The sequence below is a fragment of the Tachypleus tridentatus genome, chromosome 6 (genome assembly GCF_004210375.1).
Source record: "Tachypleus tridentatus isolate NWPU-2018 chromosome 6, ASM421037v1, whole genome shotgun sequence".
In the NCBI taxonomy this organism is placed as follows: Eukaryota; Metazoa; Arthropoda; class Merostomata; order Xiphosura; family Limulidae; genus Tachypleus; species Tachypleus tridentatus.
The window spans coordinates 46,530,604-46,543,694 of record NC_134830.1 but is presented as its reverse complement, the minus strand read 5'-3'; positions in this window follow the sequence as shown (position 1 = coordinate 46,543,694).

Below are 13,091 nucleotides of genomic sequence, written 5' to 3'. Positions count from 1 at the left end.
TATATGGAGTTTATATTTTGTTGCTAGAATAAGTTTTAGAAGGGTATAACGATTATAAAGTTAGATAGCCGCCTATTAGTATTCCTAATATTCTATGAAAGTAACGTTATCCATACGTCAGTTGTAGTTGCATAAAGTTAAAATTTTGTTATGTAAACCCGTGTGATTGTTGAATCCCACCTCTTAAGACAAATGAGATTTCGATTTCTGCTAGACATTACACTGAACTTTCTTGGCTTTAAAAGATAGTATTAACAGCTAATTGTGAAGCACTTTGTCATAGCATTAATCAAATTTAAATTGTCCCGGTCGCACCAAACATCCTCGCCCTTTCAGCCGTGGGGACGTTATAATGTGACGGTCAATCCCACTATTCATTGGTAAAAGAGTAGTCCAAGAGTTGGCGGTGGGTGGTGATGACTAGCTACCTTCCCTCTAGTCTTGCACTGCTAAATTAGGGATGGCTAGCACAGATAGCCCTCGACTAGCTTTGTGCGAAATTCCAAAACAAACAATCCAATAATGTGTACTTTCTCTTGGTGAGTTACGTTGGTTACATTTATAGGCGTGAAGAAATTTCCTAGGAATTTCAGTCTGCACAACAATATAGACGATATACTAATGTTTACGTACCCATATATGTATATTGTCCTTACACTCGAGAATCTTCTACAACTTAGTGAAGAAGCGTGAATGTCGCAATACAGATTTAACAGTATAAGTTCTATACATTTTTAAATATAAATTTAACTTAAACTAACATCGATTTTAAAATAGATATATAATAGTAAATCCGTCATATTTTGTTTTAACATAACTAGTTTTGGGGCTTGGGAAGAAATTGTTTCTATATTCAGTCGGAAAAAAAAACGAAAGGAATTCCGTGCCACCACCAAAATTCAGATAAAAGCGTAAAATACAGTATATAAATCCAATGTTGCTGATGTCGCTGGCTATTTCATAAACGTTTACATAAGGGAGACCTAACTCTTATCAGTTTTTTTATAATGATATACGCCACCCCTTATTCGCAGTTGATATACGGAAGCTTTATCCAAATTAAAAGAATTAGTATATGTTTATGACTTTCTGACATGCAACTGACAAAAATTCATATTGCATGCAAAACATTTAGAACACTTTATCCAAAAAGTGCATTCAGAATTAATTATGGAAAAATGGAATTCATAAGTATTGCAGTAATAAGAAGTTGAAACCTTTAACATGGTTTCTTTATCGTATTAACTAACAATATTTTTTTCTTTTTTATATAACTTCAAAATAATTTCGATAAAACTATATAAAATACGGAAAATAAAAATAATTTCTGAAAATATCTTGGAATGTAGTCCCAGAGTTAAGGGTTGTATTTCTCATAATAGGCCTGGTTCGGCCAGGTGGTTAAAGCGTCTGACTCGTAATCTGAGGATGTGGGGTGCGAATCCCATCACATCAAACATGCTTTTCCTTTCAGGTGTTGAGCCTTTTTTAAATATGACAGTCAATCCCATTATTCGCTGGTAAAATACTATCCCGCATGTTGAGGGTAGGTGGTGATGATTAGCTTCATTCCATCTAGTCCTACATTGCTGTTGCGCTCTTGTAGCTTTGCTCGAACTTAAGAACAAATTTCTTGTAATCTACACGTTGAACGTCTGGAGAACAATATTCTGGTGTAATATTATCTAATGCCCTTTTTAAAATAATTGATAAGTTTTCTTCAAACACATAACATTTAGTATACAACGTACGTTTCAGCTTTCAGTTATTTTTAACCAATGAACGAAAAGTAAAACTATATGTAAAACAGTAGTGAACGATGATACTGAGATTGTGTTATTTTTTACTGCATGCGATAGGGAATATTTACAGTATCTGTGAAAAAGGCACGTAATGGAACTACAACATTTTTTTTTCTTTTTTGATATGCAATTTTTGAAAATTTGACCCCATTCCGTAACGCCTCGAGACAACATAAGGTTTTTAGCTCATTTTATCTCGGGATGTTAATATTTCCTGAGTGCCTTCAGGAAACAGTTAGACACGCCTTGAGCATTGTGTTTTGAGTGTACGAGCTACTCTAAGATATGACGTAACAGGTCATTTGCTGCCAAACTACACTACATGACAAAAAGTATGTGGACACCCCTTCTAATTAGTGGGTTCGGCTATTTCAGCCACACTCATTGCTAACAGGTGCATAAAATTAAGCTTACAGCCATGCAATCTCCATAGACAAACTGGCAGTAAAATGAATTGCACTGAAGAGCTCAATGACTTTCAACGTGGCACTGTAACAGGACGCCACCTTTCCAACAAGTCAGTTTGTTAAATTTCTGCCCTGCTAGAGCTATCCCAGTCAACTGTAAATGCTGTTATTGTGAAATGGAAACATCTAGGAGCAACAACAGCTCAGTCACGAAGCGGTGGACCACAAGCTCACACTACGGGACCGCTGAGTGCTGAAGCGCGTAAAAATCGTTTGTTCACAGTTGCAGCATTCGCTACCGATTTGCATACTGTTTTGTAAGTAACGTCAGCACAAGAAATGCTCGTCAGGAGCTTCATGAAATGGGTTTCCATGACAGAGCAGCCACACACAAGCCTAAGAGCACCATGTGCAATGTTAAGCGTCAGCTGGAGTGATGTAAAGTATACAACCATTGAACTCTGGAGCAGTGGAAACACATTCTCCAACGAAGAATCACGCTTCATTATCTGGCAGTCTGATAAACAAGTCTGTGTTTGGCAGATGCCATGAGAACGCTACTTGCCTGAATGCATAGTGCAAACTTTAAAGTTTTGTGGAGGAGTAATAATGGTCTGGGGCTGTTTTTCGTGGCTTGAGTTAGGCTTTTTAGCTCCACTGAAGAAAATCTTAATGCTACAGCATACAGTGATATTTTAGAGAATTGTGTGCTTCCAACTTTATGGTAACAGTTTGGAGAAGACCCATTTTTGTTTCAACATGACAATGCCCCCTTTCCAAAAGCAAGGTCCATAAAGACATAGTTTGCTGAGGTTGGTGTGGAAGAACTTGACTGGCCTGCACAGAGTCCTGAACTCAACCCCTTCGAACACTTTTGGGATGAATTGGAACGCCGACTGCGAGCCAGGCCTTCTCGCCCGACCTCACTAATGCTCTTGTGGCTGAATTGGGGCGAATCTCCACAGCCATGTTCCAAAACCTAGTGAAAAGCCTTTCCAGAAGAGTGTAGGTTGTTATAGCAGCAAAGGGGACCAACTCCATATTAATGTCCATGGTTTTGGAATGAGATGTTCAACAAGCACATAGGGTGTAATGGACGGATGTCCACATACTTTTGGCCATGTAGTGCATTTGTGCATTGGTTCACTTGTTGACAAACCATTGCCACTATAGAACAGAGATTAAAAAAAAAGTACTAGCGTGTTGTGTGAAACCCAAAAAACTCAATCTAAAGTTAGTGTCTTTATTTCTTCATTAAAACTCAGTTTTCTTTATATAAACTCGTGTTTGAGTAAACAACCATTATGATGATTAAAAATAGTTCTTCCAATAGAAGGTAAAGTAACTAATCCTGATAAAAACTTGAACATGTGATATAGTTTATTAACAAATAAAATAGTTCACACGTGAACTGACCCAGCAGAAAAATGTTATAGTTTTGTTATCATACAATAGTGACTTTTGTAAAAAGGAAGACGCACACAGATAGCAGTCATAGAAACAGAAAATAAAATTCCTTAAGACGAAAATATACAAACAAGAAGGGAAAACTTTATAGTTATGCTTTCCGTCCTGTGATTCATCTTGAGAGTCTCAGAAACATGGATGTAAAGAAAGATCCGAGATCATTATTTGCTCTTATAGTTTACCAATCACGTTTGGGAAAAGTGTCTTTTCAAAATTTGTTTGTTTAAGAGCGAAGGTACATTGGGTTATCTTTTGTGTTCATTATGGGGAATTGAACTCTGGATTTTAGCGTTTTTAGTTCGTAAACTTACCACTGTCTCACCGGGTGGCGTAGACGAGGTACGTGACATCTTTGAGTAAAGAAAATGGCTTTTTTCTTTCTAAAAAAAAAAGCTTCTCTGGTGGCATAATGGTATGTCTGCAGACTTATTATGATAGAAACCAGGTTTCCATATTCGTAGTGGGCAGGGTACAAACACACAAAAAGCCTTCCAAAATTTTTGGTTTACGCTCCAAAACAGTGTGTGCATTACAACAGTTCTTGTCCAACTGAAAAGAAACATTTAAAATCTCGAATCCGATCTTTCATTAGCATGACAATAGTGTTTAATCTATTTGATGTTTTCATCATTGTGTACACGTCAAGTATTGAAATAGAATTTTTCGGAAGTTGCTTTAAATTTAAGCAATTTGGAAATTTGTCTTCTGTTTCCAGAAGAAAAGGAAGAAGAAAAATCGTATTTATCTCTTCAATATAATATATACTTAAGGACATCTTTGTATATAAAATTGTTTATGACGTAATATGTTGTATTTGTGAGCTTCACGGAACTGAAAATATTATATTAAATATTGGATTTATAGTTTATGTGGAATATTTCTCCCGTTCTCTCAGTTAATAACTATTTTTATTTTAGATCTAGCCTGTAAATGGAGTTTTGATATGTATATATTATAAAGATAAAAAGAAATTGCGCTTCAAATAATGTTGGTTGAAAAAGACAAGCACCATTAAATGCATCAAATGGCCCACATCAGATTTGAATAAATTATGTAGTAGTGGGTTTGATATAATATTGTGACGTATTGCTTCAGTTCCATGAAATAATTCCGTCTTGACGACGACTGTTACATGTATTTTAATTCGGATAGTATTGTTTTGTGTATTACTTATAAAGCTTGTATGTAATTAGCACGAAGCTACACAGTGGTCTATATGTGTTCTGCCCACTACGAGTATCGAAACCCGATTTCTGCCGTTGTAAGTTCGCGGCCATATCGCTGTGCCATTGAGGGTCTGTTTAGGAAGAAGTATTGTTTGTTTTTAGAGCAAAGCCATGTTAGGCTATCTACTGTATCCACCTCGCAAGAATCGAATTCCGGGTTTTATTGTTAAAGTCTGTAGTCTTACCGCTGTTTCAATAGGAGACTGTGAAATGGTTAAACAAAAACGTCGCGTGTTTATTAAGTTTATTACACTATGTAACACAAATTTTATTCCTGGATTGTAAGTCTTACTTCTTAATTGCTTGTGTTGTAAAAGTACAGAAAATGGCCATTATTCCCTTCAAACTTTTGTGACCTGGATAATGAAATTTAGAAATTAACCTATTTTCTATGTAAAAACAGGCAAATTTGCACATTTTAATTTATATAAGGTCTGAATAAAACAACATATGAATCAAGATTTACATGTATTTATGCTAAAGTTATACAAAAATGTTTAGAAAGGAGTAGTTTTTTGAAATTTGCGACTGTAATGTAAATCACTTTTACGTATCAGCCCCCAAATATAGTCTCCCATCATGTTTTCATTATACGCTCCTATTTCACAAAAGCAAAGTTTGAAGAGAAAACTAGGTCTTTTCCATTTACCTTTACGCATAAGCAATTGGGAAATAACACTTTCTGCACAGGAACAAGAAAAATTAAAAATTTTGTAACATAGTGTTATCGGTAAATTGTTAATTATTTCCATGAATGGTATTTTTATTAGTAAATAAGCCTCCCTCTAGTACAGCGACATGTCTACGGATTTAACGCTAAAACCATAGCTCGATTCCCGTCGGTGGACAGAGCAGATAGCCCGATGTGGCTTTGCTATAAGAAAACACACACATTAGTAAATAAAGCTTATCAATATCCTATTATTTTCTTTCTACTAACTATAAAGTAGCTCCCCTTTGGGAAAATACTAAAAATAACTTAGTGCAGTGTCGTGAAAGAACTGAAATGAATTTTGTTTTAGTTCATCATTTGAATATGAATAAAAATCAAATTTTACATAAGGTATAGAACTGAATCAATAAGAGAATGTTTACGTTTATTAGTACTCTAAACTCAATCTTGGACAATAATAAGTAAAGACGCAATATCGTGAAAAGTAACCTAAAATAAACTTTTTGTTTTTATATAACAACTAACGGCTTCTACAGTGAAGAAGGATATATTTTAAAAGAGAAATGGCATTGTGATCATTCTAAAGTTCACAGCTTTTGTTTTTGTTTTCGCAAGATATTTTGTTTCCTTGTATAAAACTCATGTTTGAATCAACAGCGATTTTCCGAATAAAAATAGTTCTGTCACTAAAATTCGTAATTCATAAAATATTAAAGGAGCTTATTAGCCTCTTAAGGAAACCTTTCCAGCTACCAACTATAATTATCCCTTACTACTCATGTATTCATCGATTTTTTTTTATATATTTAGTTACATTTTTTGCCTATATCATCCTTTAATGTAGCTCATTCGAACAGCCAACCATCCTGTTTGAAAAGTAATACTGTTTAAACTGCAGACGATTCCAAAGTTGCCAAAATTTGAACCTATGACCTCTTGCATCTTTGTTTTTACTGCTAAATACAAGGATTGATGGATCTATATTATTATACCCTTAATAATCTTAAAAACCTCTATCAAATCCCCTATAACCCTTCACTTCTACCGAGAAAACAAGTTTAGATATTTTATTCGCTCCTCATAGGACAATTCCACCGTCCTAGTGGCTCTTCTCTGGACCTTGTTCAACAATTAAATGTCCTTCCTCAGGAAGGGAGCCCAAAACTATACATATTACTTCAAACGAGGCTTGCAAGTGATATATACATTCAAAGAATAATATTCCTTGTCTTGATTCCCTATTGCTAGCAACAATACATTTAGATGACTTAGTGATTTTTCAATCACAACTCCAAGATATTTTTTCTTTAACTACAGTGTTTAATGCATTCACATATAAACTCTAACAATAATTTGAATTGTGAAAACCTTATATCACCTTATATCTTGGATAGTTAAACGTCATCTGTTACGTGCTGGCACAAAGCATCAAATGATCCAAATCTCTTTTAAGTCTGCAGCATGTTTGATACACTTAGCCATTCCAAAAATCTTAATGTCATCTGCAAATTTCAAAATTTTGTTAGTCATTCCAGAGTTGATATCATTGATATACATCACAAACAGCAGAGGACCCAGCACTGAGTCCTGAGGTACGGCACTTATAACTCTGATCTAATCAGATCTTACTTCATTAATTATTACAGTCTGTTTTTTACTTTCCAACCAGTTTTCTATCCAACATTTCGCCCCACACCCATAGATTTTATTTTTGTAACAAGTCTTTCGTGAGGCTCCTTGTCAAATGTTTTATAAAAATGAAGACATATCAAATCCACAGTATTTCCTTTAAATGCAAGCTCTTGATTTTAGTAGAGACTTGAATGTGTGATATTCCTTATTAACGAATAAGTAAGTAATACGTGAATTGATCCACCAAAAGATTTCTACAAGTTTGTGTGAAGAGGAAGAGACGTGATGACACAAGGAATATCGTGAGGACGGAGGTGTTGGACCCACACTTAATTTTCTTATTCATATAATTATTGAAAACAGTGTGTCTTTCTTTTCAATATTGGTATCTTTATGTATTTTATTGCACTTTTAATGTTTATTAAGTTAAGAAAAATTACACGATTTCCTATTCTTTGTTATAAACAAGTGTTTACTTCATTTGTCCGACTAACGGTACTTCAGCTAGAAAAAAATAAAATTCCGTAAGATGAATTTAATACCCAAATGAAGACACGTTAATTAAGCAGCCTTTATCAAAATAATAATAATTCAGCTCAGCATCGTAAAGAGACTTAAATCAATTTTGCTTTTTTATTTCACCATTTTTATCTAAATAAAACAATTTTTAAATGTTAGGAACTCTATAACTGAATCAATTAGAGAATGATCGAACCAGTGGTCAAATCATCATACCTGTTTTTAAAATATTCTTCCATGCTATAAAAATTTTAAATAACTTTTAATAAAAAGACGCTTATAATCATTAGTAATTTCAAAACAAAACCATTCACTTAAAGTTTAAATTGACTGTTATTCACCAGCACCAAATTATAAGTTTCGATACTATCACGTGTTCTCTTTAATCCAACATTTGTTTGTGAGAGAAAAACATAAACTGTTTATTTTGAAGAAAAAACATCTAAATCACTTAACGATGTATGACGTCAAAAAGGAGCTAAATCAGAGGTGTTGAAACTTAGCAAGGCCCCGGCATAGCCAGATGGTTAAGGCACTCGACTCATATTCCGAGGGTTGTGGGTTCGAATCCTCGTCAACCAAACATTCTCTTTCTTTCAGCCATGGGGGCGTTATAATGTGACGGTCAGTTCCACTGTTCATTGGTAAAAGAACAATCCAAAAGTTGGCGGTGGGTGGTGATGACTAGCTGCCTTCCTTCTAGTCTTACTCTGTTAAATTAGGGACGGCTAGCGCAGACAGCCCTCGAGTAGCTTTGCACGAAATTCAAAACAAGCCAAACTTAGCAACCTTTGGATTAACGAATTTTCCACAGTTCGTTTGGAATAATTTTAGGTTTTAGTTTGGCTGATTTCCAGTTGATTCAATGATAAAGATTCCTGACATGTAGAAATAGGGTGTTATTTGTTTGACCATGTTCAACATTCTTTTATATTTTGTGACTCTTCTTTCGAAATCTCTACATCTTTTACCAACAACATATTTTACAGGATAAGCAAAGGATAACATAGACAGCTTTTAACATACGGAAAAAAACCTAATTTCTACAACAAGAGTTGTGTGATGACATATTGTATAAGCTTTTAAAAACATTAAAGTTATAATTGATGGTTGAACCATTTTATGGTAGCATGAGATAAAGATGTCTCGCGCTAGTCCAGCGGTATGTCTCCGGATGTACAACGCTAAAATCAGCGGTTCGATTCCCCTCGGTGGCTGAGAAATTGTCCTCCAGATTTGGGGTTGTGCAGTAGGCTAACAACCTACTCACTTAAAAACCAGCCTGTTACAGAAACCGCAGTAATTGCGGCTCTATGTTCCTTAAGGAATTCAGTGGCATATGATGATGAGATAAAGATGTACATAGGTTAAGGAACAGTTGACTTTCTAAACAAGAGTCTTGTTTTTGTTGTAGTTATGATAATATATAAAAATTGGAGCTAATATTTTATTTCTTATTCCACTTTAAACTTAATAATAATGGACAGCTAGTTTATCTTCTGCCAAAAAGGTTTGAAAAACATTTCTATTGTTTTACCAAAGTGAAAATAAATGTATCATCAACATATCAGATTGAAACTAACGCTGAGAAAACTTCTGAAACTGCCTAAGGCGTTGTTGAAAATTTTCAAAATCATATAGGTCCATATTGAAAATATTGTGAAATCGTTTGATGTTAAAAAAATTCATAATCAGTTTAATCTGACGTTGAGAAGTTTCCTAATCAGTATAATTCTACGTTGAGAAGTTTTTGATACTGTTTGAACCGACGTTAAGTTTTGGCATTGTGTAAATCAATGTTGAAGGTTTCATAATCAGTTTAAGTCCGCATCGGTAATCTTCTGAAAGCGTTTGAAATAGTGCTGAGAAGTCTCTGATCTTCTATAAACTAACAGTGAGAACATTTTGGAAAAGTAACCAAGAGAATATTGAGAAATGTTCAACTGATGATAGTGTCTTTGGATTAGTGAAGATAAAAAAAACCAACAACCTCAAAATATTACTAAAATTGAAAAAAAAATAAACATGTTGAAAGGAATATAACTAAATATTTTCTAAAATCGTGTTTTATTGCCTGAGTGACTAGAGAGTTAAAGCGCTGTCGTTATTTGTAATATCAAAACAATCAAATATCGATTACTATACATTGAAGATATAATTGTAGAGAAAAACTTTGAAGGTATTTTTTTTTCTTTCGCTGTTGTGGTTGTGTTTAGTTTTATTAATTTGTATAATATCTTGAAACAGTGTTTCGTGTTACTTAGGCTTTTTAGAGGTTATGATCAACTCACGAGTTGAATAGTTTGTTGTTGTTTTTTTTTTTGGCAGATTCACATTGGGCTATCTATTTTGTTCACCGCAGGGAACTGAACCCTGAATCTCGGCAGTCATAAGTTATTAGATTGTAATCCAACTGGGCGATGATACTTTAAATGCATTAAAGAGAACATTTTTTGAAGTGAAACATAAACCAAATTATATAAAATTCTGAACATGGAAGCTATTTTGTTAATACAGACGTTAATTTACCACTCTACGACTAGAAAATGGGTGATTCCGCCTAAGTTTTGTTCATTTTTTTTTATGCTGGGTGTCACATTACAGACAAAAACGTACAAAACAATTATATCTTGTAATACATCACCAGTAGTGAATGCTGTATATACTCTGTGGTAACTTAAAGGTTAAAAATATACGGATAATATGAAAAACAGTTTATATTATTTATAAAACAAAACAGAAATAACCAATTCCAAACAAATGTGACGTCAAAATGCGCATTGCTATGGAAGTTCATTTATATAGCGTGATTTTGAAACTTAACAAATTACCTAAAACATTCTTCTGTAAAGATCATAAAATGTACTTTAGAGTGGTTTGTATTAATGTAAAGATTTTTATGGAGCTGTATCAATGAAGCATATCTGAGAGGCAAGAGGAACTGACGCTTTCTAGAGAGATAAAACTTCACTATATAATTGCTGGTTAAACAGTATAGAAAACTGTTTTATAAACCATATTACCACCACATGTAAGGTCGCTGAGAACAAATATCAGATGAATATTTTTCTCAATCGGGTTTTAACTTTTTACATTACTTTCGGATTGATTGTTCTTGAACAGATAAGGTATAAGAAATTTCCAATTAAAAGTAAACCCAGAAAAGCCTTGGGAAGAACAAATGAAACCCAAAAAGCCCCCTCCCACACACAGGAGCATAACGTATGTATGTAAACTTACAACGCTTGAAACTAGGCTTTGATACTCATAGTGGGCAGAGCACAGATAGCCTGCTGCGTAGTTTTGTGCTTAACTTCAAACCATCCAACTCAAAAGTGCAAAATAAAAAACAAATTGTTCTTATATTTTGTCACAGTAGGGAAGTATTTATTGGTGTGTCGGTCTGGTCTTTAGGGAAAACGTAGCTACTAGATCTGGAGAGGTCTACTGGAGTGAAGATATAGTGGCACATCATCTTACAGGTAAATAAAAATATTATCCAAGAAGTTCGTTGTGTTTTATAATCAACTCAGACTACACGCTGATGAACAGAAAAGACTGTTAACACAAAGTTTCCCACAGACAGTCTTACGAAAATCAAAAGGAAGCTAAACCAAATAAACTGAGTTGGAGATAACTCATAATTCTTTCAAAATTACACATAAATTAAGTAAACTTTTAAAAATTAAGTTTGAGCTCTTGCAACACAGATTAGAATAAAGTTAACAAACATAACTATTTACACATTCACATAGAGATTGAGTACATTATATTGAAATTATTTTTGAAGCTTTCCACATCACTACAGTCCATGTCGTCACGTCCAGTCATGCTCTATCTGACAGTCGTACGTGTTGATAAAAGCACTGCATCATAATTTCCATTGTAACATGCTCCGTCATAAGAGTGTAAGGTCCAAAGTACATCCCTTCTTTTTGATAGATTTCCCATAATATATCTAGACCTGCGAAGCTTTATATCAGAAAGAAAAAACATTCCGGAACCTTAATGAAAAAAATACATCAAAAATGGAAATAATCGGACACAAGCACCAGATAAAGTTTATTTAAGCTTTTAGAATATAAGTTTATTAAAAATATCAATATTTAAATATTTTTTTTTACTTCTACTAACTTGTTCAAAAATGTCTGCTTCCAAAATTTATATCAGTAAAAGTACAGTGTACTTATTTATTAGTGGCTCAGATGGGCTTGCTTTTGTTCACAAAGTAGTTCAATATTTGGAGTTACGGTTATTACCTGTGAGCGTAAATCATCTTCAGTATTTAACCTGTTTCTAAATTGGGTCTTTGCAGCTGTATACAGTGAAAATGTTTGCTCACAAATATGTTGTTGGAAATTGCATCAAAATTTTCAAAACTCTGTTACTTATTTCAGGGTATTCCATAGCATTTCAATCCAAAATTGTGTAATTTCTTCCTGCTACAATTTCGTTTTTAGGGTATAATCAGTTGAAATTTCTATAAGCTGTTCTTTCTCTTTTAAAGGCAAATCGTTGGTACTTGCAGAGTCAACAAAGGAATTTTGAATCCACAGTAATGTTTCTAAACGAGGAGGGAAGTACTCCCAAATAGTTGTACACAAATCAGATATGTGTATTTTCACTTAAGGAAATTTCATTTATAAGTAAACACACCACTGAGATTTTCGAAGCAGTCAAGTTCTTCCACAAGTATACATTCGCCCCAAAGTTTTAGCTAACGTTGTAGCGCTTCCATTTTACTCTGAGCTTTGAAGTACGTTACCCTGGTACCCTACATTGTAGCATTCACTTTCTTTAGATGGGCAAATATGCCCAAAAGGTAAACCACTTTATGTATCCAGCATTTGTCCCTTAATTTGTATGCAAGTTCAAAATGGCATTCAAATGAAAAGAAACCTTTCTCCTCACGCAGTTCGCAAAGCCGAGCAAGCACTTTTCCCGAGAAACCCATCGGACTTCAGTAATTTTCTGTTGTTTTTCACAGAAATTGTTAAACCAAATAACAACATATTACGCCAGATCTGACGTGCGTCTAAGTCTCGAAACAAATGAAACATTACATCATAGAGCTCATTGGTACTAAGTTTGTCTAATTAAACCACAATGGATCTAACCTAGCCTAACAGTCACCAATTATAATTGTCATAAATATAATTATACTTCATATAAATATACCTTGAAATTGAAATAATTGATATTACATTTAATTGCATCACAATGTTTCAAATCTGGATAAATAACGTCATGTTTCATTTTGTTTCATTTCGTTCGAGATTTGTCCGCGAATCAAAATCTGGCTTTTAAAAGACAGCTGGCATCACCACCCAGGGTTGGCTGATGTTTCATACGAAAATTACTAGGC